At 40.3% G+C, this 23850-nt stretch overlaps 1 protein-coding gene across 5 annotated transcripts in view; it reads left to right on the top strand.

Moving 5' to 3' along the window:
• Nucleotides 1-23850, top strand: part of LOC117559811 (dipeptidyl aminopeptidase-like protein 6) — a 446505-nt gene that overhangs the window by 225506 nt on the left and 197149 nt on the right. The window contains exons 1-5 of one of the 5 annotated variants that reach the window (XM_034236501.1): nucleotides 14237-14863; nucleotides 15020-15079; nucleotides 15190-15279; nucleotides 15384-15783; nucleotides 15901-16014. The exons of the other annotated variants lie outside the window; for them this stretch is intronic. The gene's annotated coding sequence lies outside the window, so the exon portion shown is untranslated. Of the gene's footprint in view, nucleotides 1-14236; nucleotides 14864-15019; nucleotides 15080-15189; nucleotides 15280-15383; nucleotides 15784-15900; nucleotides 16015-23850 lie in introns of those variants that run through there. 5 annotated transcript variants of the gene reach the window in all.

Below are 23850 nucleotides of genomic sequence, written 5' to 3' on the forward strand. Positions count from 1 at the left end.
TAGATTAGTCGACTAATCGATCAAATAATCGCCCGATTAATCATTTTCAAAATAATCGTTTCCTCCCAGCACTAGTGTTTACACTGACTGAGTTTACAAAGAGGCCATCACAAAGATTTCAAAAGAGCTTTAAACACATTATAAATCATGTCCCTCGTTGTGCTGCCTTTTGAATGAGTCTGTACAATATAAGTTTTAGGTGTAACAAGATTGTAACTGCCCCCCCCCTGAAATTATAGGTGTTTTTTCAGCCAGCATACCCCCCCCCCCCCCCCCCCCCCCCCCCCCCCAAAGCTGTAAACCTAGGGGAAACACTGAAAGATATACATATTATCTTAAGATAAGCAGTATTCTTTAGCTCTCTTTTTCCTCATTGACTTCCTGTTGAAAGTCTAAACTTTAAGGACCAGGGGTCATCCAAAACCACAAGAAAGTTTCCTTGGTAAACCTTTTTAAACTCTCTGTTGACCCTTGTTGACCATTTACTGACCAGACTTGGGATGATATATTTCAGCAGTGATAGAGAGGAAACATTCTATATTCAGAGTTGTTGTGAACAAGGCATTTTTGTGTATTTTGTGTTGTGTCAAAAAAGCTGGTTATGGTTTATTTTTAATGAATGCAAAACATGGATATATTTTTTTCTCATGTTCTTGCTTCATGTATTGTGTCTGGAAGGTATAAGAAAAAATTTGTTGCTTTTTGCAAAGTTTTCCTTTTGTATCACACCACAAAAAAGTAGTAGCATGACTTACCCGATTTCATGTTCCTACTTTGCACATCCTGTAATGTGACTTTTGTGGATGTGCACATCGCATTATTGGGGTGAACAGAGAAATTAAGGATTTGTTGCTCTTCTTTGAAATGAAGCAATACAATGAAATCGATATATTTTATAACCTTATCAAGCTTCCCAGCAGTATTATAACTCACACTCACCTGTGTTCTCATTTGATGATAAGTCGCTGCAGTGCAGAAAGTCTCTCTGTCCACCCCACATATCAGAACAGGGTCACTACTTTACTGCCTGGGGATTCTTATTGGACAATAATAGTGTCTGAGATACACAGCAGGTGCCTGAATAAACCCTCTAATGGAGCAATTATTCTCAAACAAAAGGTCACCTCAGGCGTGACGACAGGCCAGGAAATCAATAAAGCTCCCAATTACGACCGAAGCACGGGGCCTATATTTGGTCTACGGTCGTCAGATTTCAAGGCAACCCCATTCCCTCAAGAGTCTTTGGGATATGTTACCACATTTTATTTCAGGAGTTTTTGCCCCTTTTATAAATGCATAAATTATCCTTCTGAGAAAAACAAAATGATTCTCTTCCAGTGATGTGCATGGAAACCAGTTTTACCCAAATTGGGATTAGGATCCTTTAAAGCCAACCTAAAGTGTGTTCTGGTGTCATGATTATTGTCTCTGAATTCCAGTAAGGATGTCAAATATTGTTTGACGCATGAGGATATTGCAAGTATTTTTATTTAAGGTCATGACCAGACTAAATGTATAATTGACTTGATCGGAAGTAGTGTTGCACATCCAAGGATGTGATCAGATGGAGAAACAAATCCTTACATTGCCACCAGTGTTATCTCTTGATTCTTATGTCAGTCTAGGTTTCTTCATCAGTTTGGATTATGTACCTGGTCCTTTCTAATAGTTTCAAAATCCATCCAAGAACCATCTTGCAGGAGCATAATTTATTTTTAATAAAACCGTTAAAGGAGACTATAAAAAATGCCACAAACTGAATTTGTTATTTAAAATGTATTGAGTCAAGTCAACATACTTTGTATTTATTTACAACCTTATGTACCGTAGGTTTGAACAGTGTTATTGGAGTGTGGCATAATTGGATGACAAATTGACAAAGCAGCATCGATAACTTTACCATCTTGTAATTGACATCAACTATTGACTCCAGTGCAAGAAGCATACTGCATGAACAAAAACCTTGTTAACCATTTATTTTATGTACATATTGACATCAGCGTACAAATGTGTGTGAACAATCTCTACTGACTTCAATGTAATTGAACAGCATGTGCAATACTCTTTCTCAGACTTTTACCCCTTCAATTCCTACTTTGAAATTCACCTCTTACCCTTTGATGCTCTTCATTAAGGTAAAAGAGGAGAAGAGAAGAGCCACAAAGCCCAATCCACTCATAGATACCTGAAGATACATTATTAAATTTGAAGCTAAAGTATAGCATGTTAGTCTGAAAGACCAATAAAAGGTTATTTGCAACATCCCCATCCTGCGAATATTGCGAACATGATAGGGGATTATGTACTGCATGTAAAACTAACAATGGATTGGAGAGTGAGTGTTGCATAGGGAACAGATTATATGTCTTTCTTTATTTCATATAATAGTATAGAGGTACATAAAGCACTTTTTACAAAGAAGGAAACAAAGGAAAACTTAGGTTTTTCTAAATGTACAGATAATAACTTAAATCTTCTTTTACTTGTCACATGTGTAGACCATATGGCACAAGGCTATGTTGTCAAGTTACCCCTTGTATACCCAAATATAAAACATTTGCAGCAGTAATACTATGACACACATCCTGTGAATTTGCCACAAAGAGATAATAGTATCAGTCACACGACTCCTGAGTTGACATGGCAGGAAAATGTTAAATGAAAATGTGCTTATTTTGTTCAGAGGATCCATAACACTCTTGAATTTACATTCAAAATTAAGCTGGAGCCGAAAGGCAATTAGCTCAGCATAAAGCTTTATAGCTTTCAAATAGAAGACTTGTTCCAGAGGGGAACTATGTTCTGCTCATCAAATAATAGTTAAGTCCCCTTGAAAAGTCTGCTTCCAGTTTTAATGCTAAGCAGGTGAATCGCCTCCTAGCTCAAGCCAGTATGTAATTTGAGTGGTATTAATGTCATTTAACTCTCAAAAAGTATTTCCAAAAGTTGTTAATTAACTATTTATAGACAAGTTTGCAGGTCTCCCTTGAAAAAGAGATCGTTGATCTCAATGGGATTTTCACCTGGTTAAATAAAGGCTACAAACAAACGTTCAAACACATTTTTTTTGTATTTGGTAGGAAGGGTTACACTTTAAGCATTGACTGACTATCTTCATACACCCATAGAGCAGAGTTCCTGTTAACCGGTAATTACCGGACTATGACCGGTAAAATATGCTGAAGACTGGCAAATTTAAATCTCTCCGGTCAAAGTGTCCGGTCAAACTAATTTCCCCTTAGCGCAATACCGCATCAGTTGCGCAACTTGCGCCACTTATGTGACAGACAAGAATAGTCAATTCTAATGTCTAAGGGTGCGTTCACACCTACCTTGTATAGTCCAGTTGAATCGAATCCTGGTGCGTTTAGCCGCTTGGTGCGGTTCATTTGGGTCAGTGTGAACACAATCCGAGACCTCTTAAGTGAACTAAACAACCGGACTCTGGTCTTCTAAAATAGGTGGTCTCGGAGCGATTGCTTGCGAACTCTGGAGCGGTTCATTGCTGGTGTGAACGCAGTCCGCACCAAAACATTACGTGTGTTGAGAGTAGGTGAGGTCCTGATAATTTATTTAGGGAAATTACTCTGACCTACTAATTGACCTGACCGAAATTATTGAGTCTATGTAAGTTTACTGCTTGGCTCAGATCCACCAACGTCAGCAAGATCTCACCTCTATTAACTCCCCGAAGAACCAGGTTCAATTAACTGCTGTTTCAATTCAGACAACTCTCTTAAATCTGTTTAAGCGATCCCGAAGGATTTTGATATCAGTAAATGAGGTGTGTTCCTACCTAAAAGTGAGTGTGGCAGGGTGCAGTCTTACCTTTGAAGCAGGAGAGGAGAGCACAGATGTCTTTTAAGTTGTCCCAGTCCAAAAGGTGGGATCAGTTTATTTGAAGAAAAATAGGTCCAAACTAATACAGGGTTTTTACCTTCTCTCTTTACAACATTATAATCATACTAAACAAAATTATGCTGTGATCATGTTCAAATATGAAACTTTAATTCATAGTCTTACATTTATTACCAAAATTGTAATTTCAACTGCCCAATTCAGTTGTGATTTCTAAATCTCCCGATATAATTTAGAGGCATTTCCTCATAAATTACATTACATTGCATTTAGCTGACGCTTTTATCCAAAGCGACTTACAATAAGTGCGTTCGTCCAACAAAATACAACTTGAAGAAAACAGAATCATAAAAGTACATCAGGTTTCATAGAGCAAAAACATTTCAAGTGCTACTCAACTGGCTTTAGAAAAGCCAGTCCTTTATTAGTATAAAAGTGCTTCGTTAATAGTTCTATCGCTCGAAGTGGAGTCGAAAGAGATGAGTTTTCAGTTTGCGCCGGAAGATGTGCAAGCTATCTGCCGTCCTGATGTCATGACCGGTGATAATAAAAAGCACATTCAAACTTTCATTTTCACCCAATCAATTCACATCAATTTCATACCTTTTTCCGACACAGACGGCGGGAATAACATTCAAAAACCCATTCCTATCCGCATGAATTCGGAGGAAGGTCCTCACAGGTGGCGGGTACTAATATTCATACACGTTTTCCGACACAGATGGTGGGAATAACATTCAAAAACCCATTCCTATCCGCATGAATTCGGAGGAAGGTCCTCACAGGTGGCGGTTACTAATACTCACATACACATCTCAATTCATTCCACTCATTCACAAAGTAATTCACTCAACGAAGAAAATCAAGAGATATTTACCAAGTTTGAGAGAACCTTTACCGAGAGCTATTAACCCAGCTCTGAAGGCCAGAGCCTACCGGGAGAGAGTATACCAGGGGCACCCCCCCCTCTCTCTCTCGCTCCCTCCAAAAAGCCAGTCCCTTTATGCTCAAAAAACAGGATAGAAACCCTCATAAACACCTCCTTCATACCCAACCAATGAAACAAACTGGGCATGGCCTCTGATGTACAGGGCTGGACATGACCAGACATATTCCATAGCTTATGGCACAAGACACACCTTCCCATGTTTGTGTAAAAAGGGATATGACCAGACATATTCTATGGCTATGACATAACCACCTTTTTGAGGCCTCAATGTATTTCTCCTTAAGTCCGGAGCCCCCCTCCCTGTGTATTGCTGTGAGAGGAGAGGGAAGAAACTGCCTACTCTCTTATCACTGACACTCATAAATCATTATAGGTCTTACACTCAACTTAACAAACCACTTGGTTTTGTTTATACTGTAACTATAAAAAAACTAAAATATGAAGCATTTTCATTGTGGGTTATACAAGAATATAATTGATTATATTTGATTATAACTAACTTTCGTTTTAAGTATTCAACATACTATGAAGTTCTCAACACCCTCTTTTTAAAATGCAAAGTTATCAAACAGCAACAACTAAAATTGTAAGCATACCATTCAAAAACCATCAAGAAGCATTCTCATTAAGGATTCATACAAGAATATGATTGATCATATATGATTTATAATTAACTTTCGTTTTAAGTATTCACTTCATATGGAGATCTCAACACCCTCTTTTTAAAATGCAAAGTTATCAAAACAGCAACAGATAAAATCGTAAAAACACATACATATTACATACGTAAAACTTCAAGCATCAATATCATGAAAAGTTCTTCAGTATGTGTAATAAGGACGACCTTTGATGAACCTGGTGTGGAGAACACCGAAAACATAGTACCTCACTGGAATGTTCTTGTTATCACATAGGTCAGGCACCAGAGTAAAAAGAGTCATGATGATCATAGATTTGTGTGCGCACCCCCACTCGGCCTGGCACTTGCAGGAGCTGGGCCTATCTGTGGTTCCGGTGTAGACTCCTAAATCCATGTTGCTATCTGATGTAAATCCTTGACCCTGACCATGGAGGGGTTGCAGTTTTTCCCTGGACGACATCTCCAAACGAAAACCAGATAACTCGGTTGACAGTTGTTATGGATATTTTTGACCTCGTCAATAATCGCTCATGACTTTGTGACAAGGTCAATGAGGCCCCACACAATGATAGCACAAACGAGGAACCAGAGGCATATGAAACAGCTTAGCTGGCACTCGCTCATGACATCCTGTGTGTGCAGTGTGAGATTAGGTGTATGTGGTGGGAGTGTGGTGCTGGTGGTGACTTGGCACGTCACTTGTTGTCGTCTGTTTCTACCGTCTCTCCTGTCCTGTGACTACGACCTTGCAGTGGCTGACGTGGACCCACGTGGCTCTCTCGGTGACCTTGACCGCTGTCTGGGTGACGAGAAGCACCTGGTAGGGACCTTGCCAACGGTTGGATTTCCAGCTCTTTCTCCGGAAGTCCTTGATCAGCACGAAGTCGCCGGGTTGGAGATGGTGAAGTGGACCAGTGGCAGGGGTAGGTAGGGCTGCTGCTACCTGGCGTCTGATATCTGACCATGCAGTTATCAGGTAGTCGTCGGTAGTTTGGGGAAATCCACTGCGATCTGAGTGGCTCAGCGGGTAGAGATGCAGCCTGTCCCATAGCTGGAAGAAACATTATCCTCCACTGGCAGGGGTACAGGTGACTCAGCCGCTGATCCATGCTGCACAGGTTTCCTGGGTCCAGGAGTTGGCTTCACTTGAGGCACTGTGACTAAAGTTGTCCCGCTAGGCAGGTTCAAATCCTCTTGGTAGATTGCTGAGGTATACATCTCAACAATATAGCTAAGATCAAGTATAAATTATTTCTCTGATTCATAAAAAGTTGTTTCAGTTAAAAAACGTCCCCAAGGGCTTTTTCACAGGGTCATGTATTCCATATTGCTCTGGAATTTCTATAGACAGCAAGGTGATTGTTTCTCCTCTTACTCAGTGCCTCAGTGCCTCTAACGGCAGAAAGCACTGGGCCATAATTTACTTTTATCAGTTTAACGACCTGACAGCCCTACACCTCCATGCTGTGTGAAAACCAGCAAAAAAAGAAGGAGGAAGATGTGCTCAAAAAAAATCTGATAACTATAAAAAAAAAAAATATATGAAGCATTTTCATTGTGGGTTATACAAGAATATAATTGATTATATTTGATTATAACTAACTTTCGTTTTAAGTATTCAACATACTATGAAGTTCTCAACACCCTCTTTTTAAAACGCAAAGTTATCAAACAGCAACAACTAAAATTGTAAGCATACATACATATTCAAAAACCATCAAGAAGCATTTTCATTGTGGGTTATACAAGAATATCATTGATTATATTTGATTATAACTAACTTTCGTTTGAAGTATTCAACATACTATGAAGTTCTCAACACCCTCTTTTTAAAACGCAAAGTTATCAAACAGCAACAACTAAAATTGTAAGCATACATACATATTCAAAAACCATCAAGAAGCATTCTCATTATGGGTTCATACAAGAATATGATTGATCATATATGATTTATAATTAACTTTCGTTTTAAGTATTCACTTCATATGGAGATCTCAACCCGTGTCACATGAACGCGGATATCTTCAAAATCTTTAGCGAAAGAGTCTTTCAAGAGTGAAGCAGAATGAAGTGTTGAACAGTGTCGTGTAAAGTAAAAATTCTCCGTCAGCTAGATAAAAGTAAGAACACCTGTCGTCGGTGAAACGCCCCTCCTTACTGCAGAACGTCTCTCATTATATGTGTTATAATGTTTTTTAACGGACGTTGTCTGATTATATAATCATATGCACGGGCCGCTAGTGTCTGTTGATCTCCAGATTAACAGCAGCATGAGAATAACCTGCCGAAATTGCTGATGCTCCATGGCGGAGGCTCCGGTAGAAATTGCCGGGATTTGCGTTTTTTACCCCCTTAATGTCTGACCAATGGCTGAACAGCATTTCCGTGCACATGACTTGTGTTTAAAGTGTATAGTCCGTTTGAGTTTTGCCCGTGTGAACGCAAACCGAACCATCTGAAAAATTAAACAATGTAACAAACTGTCTGGTGCGCACCAGAAAACGGACTATTAGGTGTGAATGCACCCTAACCCTCCAGTATGACTGTGGACGTTTTTGTCCATATGGGTCATTTTTCACTTTTCATTTTGCAATAACTTTGGTTGTGTTGGTGCAAATGGCCTGATTTTTTGTAACAAGGCTATTTTCTCGATCTATTTTGGAATTCCAATTTCAATTTTTCAAATCGGTCTTTAATTCACTGTCTAACAAATCGACTACGCACATTAGTCATTTGAGGCAAAAATGTCCACTGCAAAAGACTTTGATAAAAACATTATATTAAAAGGTTTTTTTCACAACTTTTCTGGATTCAATCTTTAAATCAACTTCCACCCTAATAGAAAATACCAAATATGTAATCATTTTCAGGATTTTAACCCTTTAAATGCCATTTTGAATACATGAAACCGCTGTTTTTTTTCATGATGAAAACAGAGAAAATTAGTTATTTTCCAAAAAATACATATCTGGGGACTGGCTCTTTTTTTGTTTATAACAGTCTTAGATATGTCAAAGATTAGCAAAAAAAATTGATTTTTTTGCATTATTAGTTTTTGCACAAAATCAGATTGAACAAAAAAGTCACACAGTCATTTGGAACAAAAATGTCTACTTCCAAAAACTGCTCTAAAATGATAACAGATGAATATTTTTTTTAACTTTTTGGGGTTAAATATTTCAATCAACTTCAGTCCTGATCAAAAATACCAAATGTTAAATTATGTTCAGGATTTTAACCCTTGAACTGCCAGTTTGAAAACATGAATTTGCATTTTCTATGAAAAACATGCACAAAAAGGCAGTTATTTTCCATATAATGAATGTTGGGGGGGTCGGCTTTTGTTTTATCACAGTCTTGGATATGTCAAAGATTAGCAACACCATTTATTTTGGTGCCATACCGGTATTTGGTGCCATATCGGTATAAAATCATGCATTTTGTAATGTCAGGGTTTTATATTGGAGGAAAATAGTTCAATTTGTCCTTTTTACTGTATATGACCAGATGTGACATTTTACCATTGAATTACATGCTTGTCATTTCTTGGTTTCTTTGCCTGTTGTATAATGGGGCCCTGACAGCCATTGGAATACATATATGCAACTAATATGATGTAGGTGTGTTGGTATGGATGTGGAAGAGTGGTATCAGCTGATACATGTGTGTGTTTGTGGGTGTGTGTGTGTGTGTGTGTGTGTGTGTGTGTGTGTGTGTGTGTGTGTGTGTGTGTGTGTGTGTGTGTGTGTGTGTGTGTCTGGATGTACAGTGTGTGTACAGAGACAACAATATACAGTAGATTTGGTTTACAGCAAGTCGCAGTTTTCGCCTCATATCTTTCTTTCTTTCTCTCTCTTTTTCTCTCACTCCCTCATTCCCAAACTCATACACACTCATATTATACCTTGTATGTGTGTGAGTGATTGTGTGTGAGAATGAGACAGGACTAAGTGTGCTCTCATGGCGTTTTGTTTTTCATTAGTGCTGTTTCATGTGTCTTTGAGGTAAACAGATGTATGATCTTGACCCAGCTTGACCTCGATGTTTTGAATTGTTTGGAACTTCAAAGTCCTTTGATAATGTCTCTTTAGCAAACAGACATACACAGCGATACATACACTCCTTGAAGTAAATAAAAACAACTGGCTGCAAAGCCAAAGCTTCAAATATGTGTAGTTTGGCTGGATGGTCATTTCATTCCTGTGATACGGAACAAGCAGTAAGATGAAGAGGAGCTTCTCTGTGGGACAAGAGGACTCATGCAGCCCGTAACTTCAGCTGCAGGACTCATCGTCTGAAACAGAAACACCTTGAGAAGGAGAAGCTGGTGTGGATCTGCCTGAACTGTGCTTGAAAGCAGTCAGCACAAAGATAAAACACCTTTTTGCCAAACGGTTTGACAAACAGTTCATTTATCGGATGGGGGCAGAGAAGAAGGAACAATTCTGCCCCGAATCCCACGTTGATACAGAACAGGGGTGGCCAACCAATCAGAGGTAAAGAGCCAATCATTTTACTGTGTTACTGCAAAGAGCCACATCATACACACATGCTGGGTGTATGTCCCGACCTCTCTCTCTCCTTCTCTCTTTTGCACTCAGCCTTTCTGTGTGCCCCGACCTCTCTCTCACACATACAAAATGAAAATCTAAAAATGAACAATAATTGACACACACACACACACACACACACACACACACACACACACACACACACACGCACACACACACACACACACTCAAAGACACACCCTCCCATAGAGACACACACCCTCTCACATACAGAAACATATACCTCTGCTCAGCCAGATTTCCTATAAATGTCACAGTGCATGATATTGACAGAAATTGACTTAAACCTCTCCTACCAGTATTAAGACCAGAGGCCAGTTATTGTCAATCATTAATATTGTGTCTCACACACAAACTCTCAGTTAAAAACATTTGAAAAAAGTAGTTATCTTACTATGCATGTTGCCTCTTTGAAATGTGCAGAGGATGTGGAAGGGGCTCAAATGCATGAAAGAGCATCATTTAATAAAAATATGCCTGGCCTTTATTCTGCCTGTATCTCACACGCACATTCATGACCGTCATTTCAAAATAAATGTAAATAAATGACGTGTATTTTAGTTAATTCTCCTAACATGACATCTCAACTTTTACCTAACCCTCTGACTGACAGAAGCTCTGCTGACAGAGATGCACTTTCTCTCTTTTTTATTTTTTTACCGCGAATCACCAAATTCGTGAGTCCTTCTGTGCCAGTTGCCAGCTTTCCGGGAGCAGGCCTTCTCACATATACCACTGCAAATTGTTACCATTTTGATTTGACAACATTATATTGAGTTATTACGGTTTTATCAGAGTTATATTTCTGCCAATCAGAAGCAGATCTCTCCCTTCACTGTCACATCGCGAGTGCAGTAAAGCCCGCCTCCAGTACTGCAGGATCTGCATTCTGATTGGCGACAGCACTTCTTTGTGTGTTGTTAACCCTTTGTGAACTGGGATACATATGCGTTAAAAAAAAAACACAATTACAATTCGATATGAATTGAGGAGCCGCATGAGACTGGGCAAAGAGCCGCATGCGGCTCGAGAGCCGCGGGTTGGCCACTCCTGATACAGAAGAATCGATGAGGTCCTTTGCTGAGGAGGTTGAGGAGCTGCAGAGGAGCTGCTGAGGAACTGCTGAGGAACAACACGATGGTGATGAGGTTGAGATGTATGAAGGACTACAAAACCTTTTAGATGGAAAAAGCCTGAGGTTCACTAAAGTGCTTAGTGATCTTCTCCTCAATCACACCACAAAGGGGATGATAGCACCAGAGATTGCCCCAGGAGTAACAAGAATATTCGTTGCGCCGCCACGTGAAGCCATGCTTAGAGAAATAATCAGATGTTTGCGGTGGAGTCTGATCGTTCTTCGTCTGACCCTTCCCCTGAAAGTGGAGAGGACACAGAGGATCCCATCCCGTAGCTGCGCTACATTCCTCTGCACTATCCTATCCAATGTTTGCTCAAACATCTGTGGCATCAACATCCCTCCAGTTTGCCACCGAACGTCCCCCATGCAGGTGTGTCATGCCGACAATACTGCTGATGATCTCAGGGGTAAAGAATAAATCAAAGAAGGATTCCACGTCATTGTTATTTATGCCATAATGTAACGCACGCGTAATGGCATAACGCGTGGGCCCTGAAACCAAACCTCTGGCAGCAGGAATGTAGCGCAGTGTTTCCTCGTGAGAGGGAAACCAGATTTGAAAATGTTTTGATGTCCACCCACTGCCATGATGGACACGGTCCTCCAGATAGGATAGTGCAGAGGAATGTAGCTCAGCTATGGGATGGGATCCTCTGTGTCCTCTCCACTTTCAGGGGAAGGGTCAGACGAAGAAGGATCAGACTCCACTACAAACTCCACATCAGATTCTACTTCTCATGTTTGGCAAAAAAGTGTTTTATCTTTGTGCTGACTCCTTTCAAGCACAGTTCAGGCAGATCCACACCAGATTCTCCTTCTCAGGGTGTTTATGTTTCAGAGGATGAGTCCTGCAGTTGAAGTTACGGGCTGCATGAGACCTCTTGTCCCACAGAGAAGCTCCTCTTCATCTTACTGCTTGTTGCGTATCACAGGAATGAAATTACCATCCAGCCAAACTACACATATTTGAAGCTTTGGCTTTGCAGCCAGGTGTCTTTATTTACTTCAAGGAGTGTATGTATCGCTGTGTATGTCTGTTTGCTAAAGAGACACTATCAAAGGACTTTCCAAACAATTCAAAACATTGAGGTCAAGCTGGGTCAAGATCATACATCTGTTTACCTCAAAGACACATGAAACAGCACAAATGAAAAACAAAATGCCATGAGAGCATACTTAGTCCTGTCTCATTCTCACACACAATCACTCACACACATACTCAATAAGGAGGTTTAAAATGTAAGAGTGTGTATGAGTTTGGGAATGAGGGAGTGAGAGAAAAAGAGAGAAAGAAAGAAAGATATGAGGCGAAAACTGCGACTTGCTGTAAACCAAATCTACTGTATATTTAGTTGTCTCTGTACACACACACTGTACATCCAGACACACACACACACACACACACACACACACACACACACACACACACACACACACACACACACACACATACACACACACAGACACACACACACACACAGACACACACACACACACACACACACACACACACACACACACACACACACACACACATGATGTCATCACTCCAACTGACATGCTCAGAGCAGCAGAAGTAGTAGTACACATGCCGCTTTCGTCTCATTAGTATGCATGAAAAGTGACCGGTGGACACGCCCCCAATTATGCAAATGAACTAAGTCCCGCCTCCCATTGTTCGAGATCCTTTGATGTGAGGGGTGAGGTGTCATCACACGTAGGTGTGAAATGCCCCCCTGCGTAGCGCCTTTGTTCGAGATCCTTCGATGTGTGTTATAACAGGTAGATGTGAAAAGCCCCCTGGCTAGCGCCTTTGTTGTCTAATTCTTTGATGTGTTGATTAAGTCTCTTTGAAGTTGTGTTGTATGGTCCCTGTCCCCTCACACCCCTTTGTAGTCTAGTTATTTGATGTGTTGATTAAGGCAGATTCTTTGAAGTTATGATGTGGCCCCCTGCCCCTCAGAGCCCTTTGTTGTATAATCTAATTAGCCTTTGGTGTTTGCCTTTGATGTGAGGTGTTATAACAGGCAGGTGTGAGTTCACACTGGTGTGCTATAAACCTTTGATGTTAATCTAGGTGTCTCTTTGAAGTTATGCGTGAGACTGTCTACCCGCCCCCTCCCAGGCTCTCCCCCTTTTTTCTACCCCCTTCCTGTGGCTATGACTCCAGCAGATAGTGGGGGATCGAATTAGGTGAAAATAGAAATATGCTCAAAACTAAATAAAAAAGACAGTCATTTCCATTTACCAAGTCACCTTTCAAAAAAGAAAAATGGCAAGAGACGCCTCGAATGGGGTTTATTCAGCCTGTGACAACTTACCGCCATACGTCCGGAGCACCAGTCAAGAAACGAATGCAGCAGCAGCAGTGCGGTCTTTCAGACGCTGAAAGATCTGTGCACAAACTTATCTCGTGCCCTCTTTTGGTCATGTGCGCGTTCATGTGTGTTGGAGGAGGGGCTCTGTGAGGAAGTGGCAGATTTTCCCCCGGTTGTGTACTTTTCAAATTATAGCTCACTCGAGCTGGTTTCTGCAAAATGATCTACCCCTACCTTTAAGAACAATTCACACACACACAACACACACACACACACACACACACACACACACACACACACACACACACACACACACACACACACACACACACACACACACACACACACACACACACACACACACACACACACACACACACACACACACACACACACACACACACACACACGTTGGAGGTCCCCCTTGATGTGAGGGTTGAGATAAGCCTGGGATGTTTTTTGTAAATGACTATGTTAATTAAGACACTCTCTGTGAGATGAGAAGAGAGGGGATGAAGTTAGTTTAAAAAAAAAAGAAATAAGCTCAAATTAAATAAAAACAGCCATTAATTTTCACTCACCAAGACACCTAAAAAACGTTATTGTCCTCTCTAGATTTGATTCAAGTTTTGTTTTAAATGATTTGGGCTGGCTAAGGATGTTTCTTTTCAAGTTTTTGTGAACCTGTTAACTACAAGGAAGTATCTGTTTTTGCAAAGAGGGTATTCATATTCATTTCAAAAGATCTTATTTAGGTTTTCTAATAGTGATACCTAAGGATATTCTCTTTAGATGTATGGATTGTGAACTAATGTGTTATTACTTGTATTAACTATAAGAAAATTCTCTCTGAAGAGGGGAAATAATAAAACAATTTTAAAAACATGATCTTTGTCTTTTTTTAATAATTATTTTACACCACTATAAGGAAAACCCAATATGAAGTTTGTGTTAGGTTGTATGGGTGTAATATTATAATTTTGCTGTATCCATAAAAGATAGGTTTTCTTAAAAATGTGTTCACTCCATGACGGCTCCAGGGTGGCTGATCAGAACAAAAGAAAAGCTGTAAACACTTAAAATACTTAAACAACAGTCTGAGGGTAAATTAAAATAGTCATTTACAAAAAACATACAAGGCTTTTTCTGTCTACTGGAGATCAAATGCAGGCACTGTGTCTCACTCTGTGGGGGGCAGAAGACGCATAGCTAATCACCTGGATAAAAGGACTCATCGATTGGTCAGTTTTTGGAGGCCATGACCTGGCATTGTTATTTGGGGTTTTATAAGGCGACATGATCTCTACAGTTGAAGAAACCAGATGATGAATTATCCTACCATTCCAGCTCTGCGCTTTATTGACCTGGATGTCATCACAAAACAATGTGGTAAGTACTTATTTTATAATATCATGTAATTATTAAATGTTGTTTATATATATATATATATATATATATATATATATATATATATATACATATATATTATGTGGATAGTATATTATTAGATACTTGAAATTTTGTTTATGTTTTTTCTGTTTGCAGTAGAGATCCTGTGTGCTGAAAACCCTAATGTGTGGGGTCATAGGATTATTGAAATACTAGGTGAGTTTCTGTTTTTCTTTTTCTTTTACTTCTTTTAACATGTTTTTTTATTAGAAAAGTATAAAGTAATATGGTGTGGATTCTAATCAAATCTTTTTTGTGTGTCTCAGCTCAGGATATTCTGAGTCAGATAGGGCCGCTAGTATTGGAAATAATCTGCTTTGTACTTGGAGCCTACCTTAATTCACCCCCTGTGGAAAGTGAGTATATTTAAACTAATTGTATTTTATTTTGAAATCAAATGTGTTTTTTATGTGCAAAGTAACCCTGAATAATGTATTTTTTTACTCTTTTGTTAAAAAAGGTGATGAAGTCTACAACACAAACCCTCCGTCAGTGTATCAAAACTTTCCCCCTGTGGAGTCCGCACTCAGCCTACCTTTTGAGATAACTGCAGACCCCCTGAGGACAGCCGTCACCCTCCCCCGGGACTCAGATAACCAGGCATACACGCCCCTTTTCAACGCCCCCCTGCAACCGCTCGGATCTGAAACCTTTCATTCCGCCAGAACTGCAGGCCGATTTTGACACTTACAGTGCCTATTTGGACGACTTCGAGTCCGTCCCAGACATGCTCATATCGAGCCAGACAGACTCAGCCCCTAGTCCTCAGGTCGAGGGTGAACTATCAGCACAGACTCTACGTGAGATTCAGGTCGATATAGCACTCCTCACAGATCCCCTCCTGACGAGATATCACCCCGGTAAATGAGTTTTATGGTTATTTTACAAGATGTTTGATAAATGAATAATTGTTAAATGTATAATCTTGTGTTTTTCAAATACTTATCCTTCTTTTTCTCTGTCTTTTTTCTGTATAGATCAGTCAAGCTATTACCAGGAGGACCCCCACTGCTGTTATTGCCAACTTTATGGACACACCCACTGAATAAGCTGGAGGGTCTCATGTAAATTGATGCCGATGTAACCGAACGGTATGTTTCTTCAGCTGTGACAAATGTATTTCTGATTTGGTTTCATAAACGGTCAAACATGGATGATTTAGCAGATAGAGAAATGTCTTTTCTTCAGTCTATAAACGACATAAATGAACTAAGCAGTGATGAGGAATTCGTGTATGGAGATATGTAATTTCCTCAGTGTTCGGGCAATATCAGTGAGTTAAACGACGAAGAACCTACCACCTCATCACAAACAAACTCAAGCCATCCCACAACCTTAGATAGCGCTTTGGAATGGGTATTATAATTCTATCAAGACTCTGACACTTACCCTGATCTAGGGCTTTTAAATCAGCTCGCAGACGGAGTACTCCATCTGAATGGAGCAAATAGCATAGCTTCAACCATTGCGGAATCACCAGTTTCCACCGTGCAGAATGGTGGATATGTTAGTGTCACGCCGAGTGACTCAGAATCACCAGTTTCCTCCATGCAAAGTGGTGGACATGTTGATCAGAATGACACCCCGAATGCTTCAGAATCACCAGCCCCCTCGTTAAAACATGGAGGGGGGGCTAACCGAAATGCCACACCAAGTTTCTTGTCTCGACCTGTATTCAATAACACAGAACTGCGTCAGTCTCTAGTCCTAACCCTTCCTAATGATGAAGCAGACTTTACATCCTAGCAGGGGCGGATCTACGGGGGGGCAAGGGGGGGATGCTGCCCCCCCCCACTGTAGAGCTTTGCCCCCCCAGCTGCCCCCCTAACTTTTGTTTCCCTAAAACTGTACTAAAACAAACCTACACTATTTCCACAAACTTCTCAAGCAACAAAACAAGCATTACATTAGTTAAAATTGAATCATTTTAAATATCATTTTAGGCCCGTTAAAAACGCAGCTACGGCCCTGCATTAAACTGCGGAGCGGCGTTCACACAGACCGCGGCTCACACCGCTGCAGAGAGGGAGCGAGCTGTCCCAGCACCTATGGATCAGCTTCCCCTGGGAGCATTTCCCTTTCCACTAGTTTTGTTTTTACTAAGGACGAGAGCTTGAAACTAAATATTAAGGCGAGACACCCCAGGTGAATAGGGTACATTTTTTAACTTAAAGGTATCAGCTAGAAATTTCTCCAGTTAATTCCTTACAATAAGGCAATTGTCTTTTGTATTACAAGTTTTCTGAAATAGCATGTTTAAATATGCAAATGATCCATTATCTCATTAAATATGCACATATTTTAACACATTTCAGGAATCGAAATCTGAACTTTGGATATAGCCAGATTCAAAATTCTTGTTTCATTTTGTAGTCATATTAGTATCTAAGGCTTTTACAGAAGGGATATTGGATATCTCTTTTTATCACTCCATAAATCAGAAAATACTGTCAACAGCCCTAAAATATCCATTTTCGCCATGTTTTTAGGTATACAATGTTGTATAATTCAGGCTATGAATTATATATGAACAAACCCTTCTGTAAAAGCCTTCATAATATTGATAGGAATATAACTGGAAGGTTTGGTGTATGTACGTGCTACTGAAGTTGACATTTCGAACTCAGAGTAGGAGAAAAAACTCATTTTGAGAAAACGACCTTTAAAGATTGCAGTGAGGCGCTAGCTAAACCCTCCTGTTCTTTGGATGAAGAACAGGAGGGACGCACTCCGTGAAGGTATTTCATGTTCAGGGTCATTTTTTTTTATCTAACCTTGCTTCGTGCAAGTGACAATTGTTGTCGTCTTCTCTGTGAACGTTTTTTTCGCCGTTCTTTTGGCATTTTGAGATTTCAATTTCTAGCTGAAAGCTAACCAAGAAGTGTTTTAGCACACCATGTGACGCATCTGAACGAATCACGTTGTCAGAAATTGACACCAGCCAATGAGATTTTGTTTCTTGGTTTAAGACCCCTTTGTGCTTTCACGATTGGTTGCTGATACAAAGGAAATGACCATATTTGGATCCGATGAGATTGTGCAGGAGAGACGGAGCTTTCCAGCGATACCTCTGTTGACATGGTGCACACAGCGGTCCCGGTACTTTATGTTACGTTAGAATGCTAACTTTTGGTGAATTTAGGAGAAATCTACAGACGCAAATAGACAAACTATAGTAAAATAAACACTTAAATGTGTATTTTGTACGTTTTCCTTCCAAAAGCCTGAAAGAAAACATGTTATGGAATCAAAATAGCACAAAATCTCAAAATTGACCAGTACTTGAAAAACGATGTTTTTGCCTGCCGTGTCTCGCCTTAATAAAACGCTGCCGTTTGAATCTATAGCGTTTAACAGACGGGCGCTGTTTGGGGCGTTACGTTACAAAATACTACACAGACAGCGTTAGCTGGGAGATCGATCACTTTGCTAAACTACGCGGTAGCCTACTATTAAATCCACGTAAACTACACATCACAGCCATGAGGCCAGATCAATGAAACCAGGATACATCCTTTACAGTAAAAACTGGATCCAAACACAGCTGCCTGTGTGCGTTTGATCAATACTTTCTGATGTTATATTTATGATATGCTACATATTAGCTAGGCTACATGGCCCTAACGTGTAAAGTTATACAAGCATTTGTACCAGTGCTTTTCACAAGTAGACTCTTGCAGGCCAGAGTATTGGAGTGATTCAACCACAACAAAAATACATATGAGAAGTGATCAGGACGAACAAAAAGAGGAAAAGGAAAAGAGAGATGAAGAGACCAGGAGGGTCAGAGCAGGAGGAAGAGGAGGAGATGAAGACATTAGTGAAGAAGAAGAAATATATGTGAGGAATACAGATGAAGTATCAGAAAGAGGGCCAGAGCCAGGGATCAGGAGGCAGAGGAGACTCCAGCTGGACCACATGGTGTGTTCTTATTCTCCTTACATATTCCATTACAGCAGCACAATCTAGCAGCTCTTAGTATTGACAAATATGTATTGAAATGTGTTGCTGCACAGGTCACCTTTAGCTCTCTGAAGAGATGGGTGATGTCATTTGTGTACTTAATTATAATTAAGTACTTACAGTATGCAGAATTCTGAGTATTCTCTGAATCGGGTGCCTTTTGGGTCTTTATATCTTTGAAAAATTAAACCAAAATGTTTGGTCATAACATCTGGTAGTGGACTACTTACATGTTCCCACCTCAGGCACAAAATATAAATAATTACTAGGAATTTCCTTGAAAAAATGTAACAGGGTTGAAGTTTTTGACAAAAAGTAGGCATGAGACCTTGTTTAGCTAAGATATGGCACCACATGGAAGTCAAGGTCATTACAAAATTGTAATATTTTGCAAAACTACTGTTTATTTTTGTAATAAACAATTATTCACTATTATTAATTCATAAAACAGAGTTGAAATGTTGAGCTTGTCAATCTTAATCTGAAAATACAAAAACTGAAATATAGGTAAGAGAAGAAACTGACACTTTTGTGATGTAATTCCCTCAATGCAGATCACGGACTGATCCATTATTTTAATAGGAGGGTAAATTATATGGCGTGACGGGGTTGAAACAAACTGAGGGACAATATTGCAATTTCATAGATAATTCAAGTATTTTTTCAGAATTGATTTTTGATCAGTTAAAGTTGACAAGCATATGATTATATTAGCAGCAACATTTTGGGATAATTGGCCATTTTGATTTGTTTAATATTAAATTAATATGTAATAATGCTTAGTGAGGACATGCAAATATGTCTGAAGACAACCAATTTGTTTTAAAACAAAATATATATTTAATTTTACATTGTAATGCAAAACAACCTATTCCATTAATTCATTGCTTTAAAATACATTTTGTAGTTTCCTTTCATTTAAAATGGTTGAGGTAAGCTTGGGGGACTCAAAGGGCACCCGATTGTTTGTCTGAACTGAACACCTTGTTTCTCTTGTGCATTAAGAACACTTGTGTTAGGGCATGAATTAACAATAAATAGGTTATATACAGTATAAAATACCACGTACTGTCCGCCCTCCTATGCCACCCTGGCATGACCTCTTGCCTCCCCTTTGCCCCCCCATGTAAAATGTTCTAGAACCGCCACTGCATCCTATTATGGGGTTCTGATGAACAATGTACAGGATATGGTAAATTATGCTTTTTCACGGGCAGAGAGGGAAGATATTGTTCAGGTTGAGCTCCGGGGCGAGCAGCTACAGGCTAATGTGTCAGCCATTTTGAATGCTAATGATGATAATCTAGCTGATTTTGAGGAGGCCCTATTCAATGCTGTACAGTCAAATTTGGAGGTAATGGCAGACAGTAACCTCGAGTTAGTGGTGCAAATTGTACAATCCCCCCGTGGTGGTGGAGCTAAACGATTGGCTGGTAAAATGTTGGACAATGAGATTGTTAAAAAGAAGGGGCGTTTTCTGTACGTTGTACAGAATCCGTCTAACCAGCTGTGTTTTGCTATTAATTTAGCACTGTTGTTGCATGACAACCTCACTGATAAAGAAGGTTTTGAACGTGGTAAAGATATTCAAAGGAGGGTGGGTTTGACAGATCAGACAGCTGTGACATTCAACGACATTGTTAAATTCGAAGAGAGTTTAAAATGCAAGATTGTGGTATTTTACAGAGGCGATGAAGATCGTACTCACTGTAAATTCCAGACAGAGGGTCCCAAACGAGACAAAACTGTGTTTTTGTTTCTCTTCAAAAACCACTACTATGGGATTAAAAACTTGAAGGGGTTTTTAGGCTCTGCATTTGTCTGTGAACATTGTTACACAGGCTACAGCTCTCAATGGAGTCATTCCTGTACTGGTCATTGTTATGTCTGTCTTGACCCCTCATGTACTCTGGACGAGTTTAAACCCATCTTTTGTAAAGACTGTAACAAAACGTGTCGTACGGCTGGCTGTCACTACCGACATAAAAAACAGACACAGAGATCATCAGACATTGCCAGTAACTGCGATTTACACAAAAAGTGTGTAGATTGTCAACTTTCCTACTACACTCCCAAGAGTAGTGCAGATAAAACACACAAGTGTGCGGTGAAAAAATGTAAGACATGCAAGGAAAAATTACCCTCTGCTTCTACAGCCGATGGTGAAAAACATCTGTGTTACATCGGAGTGTTGCCCAAAGAGACAGAACACAATGACAACATTGTGTTTTATGATTTTGAAACAATGGCTGGGGCAGATGGTGTACATGCCCCCTTCCTGGTGTGCACAAAAACCCTTGCGGGTGAAATTTGTGTATCGGAGGGCACCGACTGTGCACCGCAGTTTCTGGCACACTTTAGGCGTCCAAAGTTAAAAAATGCAACCTTCATCGCTCACAATGCTAAGGGTTTTGACAGCTATCTCATTATCAATGCAATGTTAGAGCAAGGGTTAAAACCCTCTTTGATAATGCAGGGAAGTAAAGTGATCTCTTTTACTGACCAGGATTTCGGACAAAAGTACATAGACTCATTGTCTTATCTCTCTATGCGTTTAGCAGCAATGCCAAAAGCTTTGGAATTTGAAGATAAAATCAAGGGATACTTCCCACACAGTTTCAGCTCTAAGGCTAATCTGAGTTATATCGGACCTTACCCCCCAGCACACTGTTATGGGATTGAACGCATGACAACTGATGAAAAAAGTGACTTTTTCACATGGTATGAGACGGTACGCACAGGTACTTTTGATTTTCAAAAGCAGGCACTGCTTTACTGTAAAAACGATGTGGACATTCTTGCCCAGGGAGCCACTTTATTTCGAAAAGGGTTTCTCGCAGAGACAGGAGTTGATCCTTTTAGTCGTGCGACCATAGCTTCTGCGTGTATGAAAGTTTTTACCACCAACTTTCTACCGCCCAAAACCCTGGCAATACCCCCAACCGACGACTACCGCCGTGAAAACAAGACGTACTCGGACGCAGGTGTACAATGGCTAGAGTGGATAGCCCAAACAGAAGGTGTATTTATTCAACATGCGTTGAACGAAGGAGAAAAACGAGTGGGACGTTTTGTCGTGGATGGTTTTGCTGAAGTAGCCGGGGGCAAGATTGTCTGGGAATTTCTTGGTTGCTTCTATCACGGGTGTCCATCTTGCTACAAGGGCCATGAGAAAAACCCCTTGACAGGTGGCACATTTGAGCAGCTCCATGCTGCTAGTGAGGAAAAGCTGCATGAGCTACAGTCTGTTCACGGGGCCAAAGTGATCGTTATGCGTGAGCATACATGGGTTGAGATGAAAAAATCCAATCAAGATTTACAGGCTTTCCTCAGGGAATACAAAGCGCCAGAACCATTGACCCCCCGCGATGCTCTATACGGGGGGAGGACATGTGCTGTAAAGCTGAGGCACACGACAGCGGCAGATTAATTGGTTCATTATTGTGATTTCACCTCACTCTACCCTTTTGTAAACTGTACAGGCCTATATCCACTTGGACACCCCCAGATCATATTCCGAGATTTCAAAGACCCTTACAGTTATTTTGGGTTAATCAGAGCCACAGTAGACCCTCCCAGGGGTCTTTACTTTCCTGTCCTGCCCTACCGAACTGCAGCGGGTAAGCTAGTGTTCACCCTATGCCGTACATGCGCTGAGCTTAACAACCAACAGGGGCCCTGCATGCATAGCAAAGAGGAAAGAGCATTAACAGGAGTTTGGGTGACCACAGAATTCACCAAAGCCCTGCACATGGGATACAAGATGACTCAGATCACAGAGGTGTGGCATTTTGAGAAGAAAAGTGACAGCATTTTTGTAGACTATATACACACATTTTTGAAGGGTAAACAAGAAGCATCAGGTTACCCTTCAGAGGCCACAGATGATGAGAGCAGACAAAAGTATGTGGCAGACTATCATGCTAAGCAGGGTATCTTGCTGGATGCAGATCAAATCAAATCAAATCCAGCCAAAAGACAAGTGGCAAAACTATGTCTCAACAGTTTCTGGGGTAAATTTGCCCAGAGAAACAACCTGACTCAGACTAAGATTGTGACCAAAACAGAAGAATTTCTTAACCTCTTGTTTTCAGCTAAACATAAGGTTAAGTATTTCTCATTCCTCAACGACAGAACGGCTCTTGTTCAGTGGTGCTACGGTGAAAAATGCTATTCTCCTCCCAACAAGGTAGATAACATATTCATTGCAGCATTTACCACTGCGTATGCCAGGCTGAAACTGTACAGTGAATTGGAGAAATGACAGCACAGAGTCTTCTACTACGACACAGATAGTATCATCTATGTGACAAGACAGGGTGAGACTCCACTGCTCATGGGGGTTTATCTGGGAGATCAGACAGATGAGCTGGGGGGCGACACGATTGAAGAGTTTGTTTCAGCAGGCCCTAAAAGTTATGCTTATCAGACCAAAAATCAAAAAAAGGTTGTGATGCGTGTGAAAGGCATTACACAAACGCACGAATGTTGTGAACGAGTGAACTTTGACAGTCTGGCAGATCTGGTGGAAGGCTACGTTCAAAACTCTGAGAGGGGGAGGGTAATTGAGGCCCGCAACACAACATTGTATGGTATAAAAAGGGTTTCGTTTTGAGAAATGTGTCATTCACCAAAAAGTTCCGAGTTGTGTTTGATAAGAGACGTCTGCTAGACGGAGGAAATACTTTGCCTTTTGGGTATTGAGACAAAATGTTTTCACCCCGTCAAATTGATTTTGAGCCCCGACGACGAGTTCCTTTTTCTTGTTTAGTCGTGGGCCCCAGCGGGTGTGGAAAAACTTTTTTTGTCAAGAATGTATTGCAAAATTGTATTCATGTAATTGGATGTACAGCCTCAAAATATTGTGTGGATTTATACTTCTTTCCAGCCCATGTATGCTGAACTGCAGGAAAAGAATACAAATATAAAGTTCATCAAAGATTTGCCTGAATCATTTCAAGATG

Source organism: Gymnodraco acuticeps, unplaced genomic scaffold (genome assembly GCF_902827175.1).
Source record: "Gymnodraco acuticeps unplaced genomic scaffold, fGymAcu1.1, whole genome shotgun sequence".
In the NCBI taxonomy this organism is placed as follows: Eukaryota; Metazoa; Chordata; class Actinopteri; order Perciformes; family Bathydraconidae; genus Gymnodraco; species Gymnodraco acuticeps.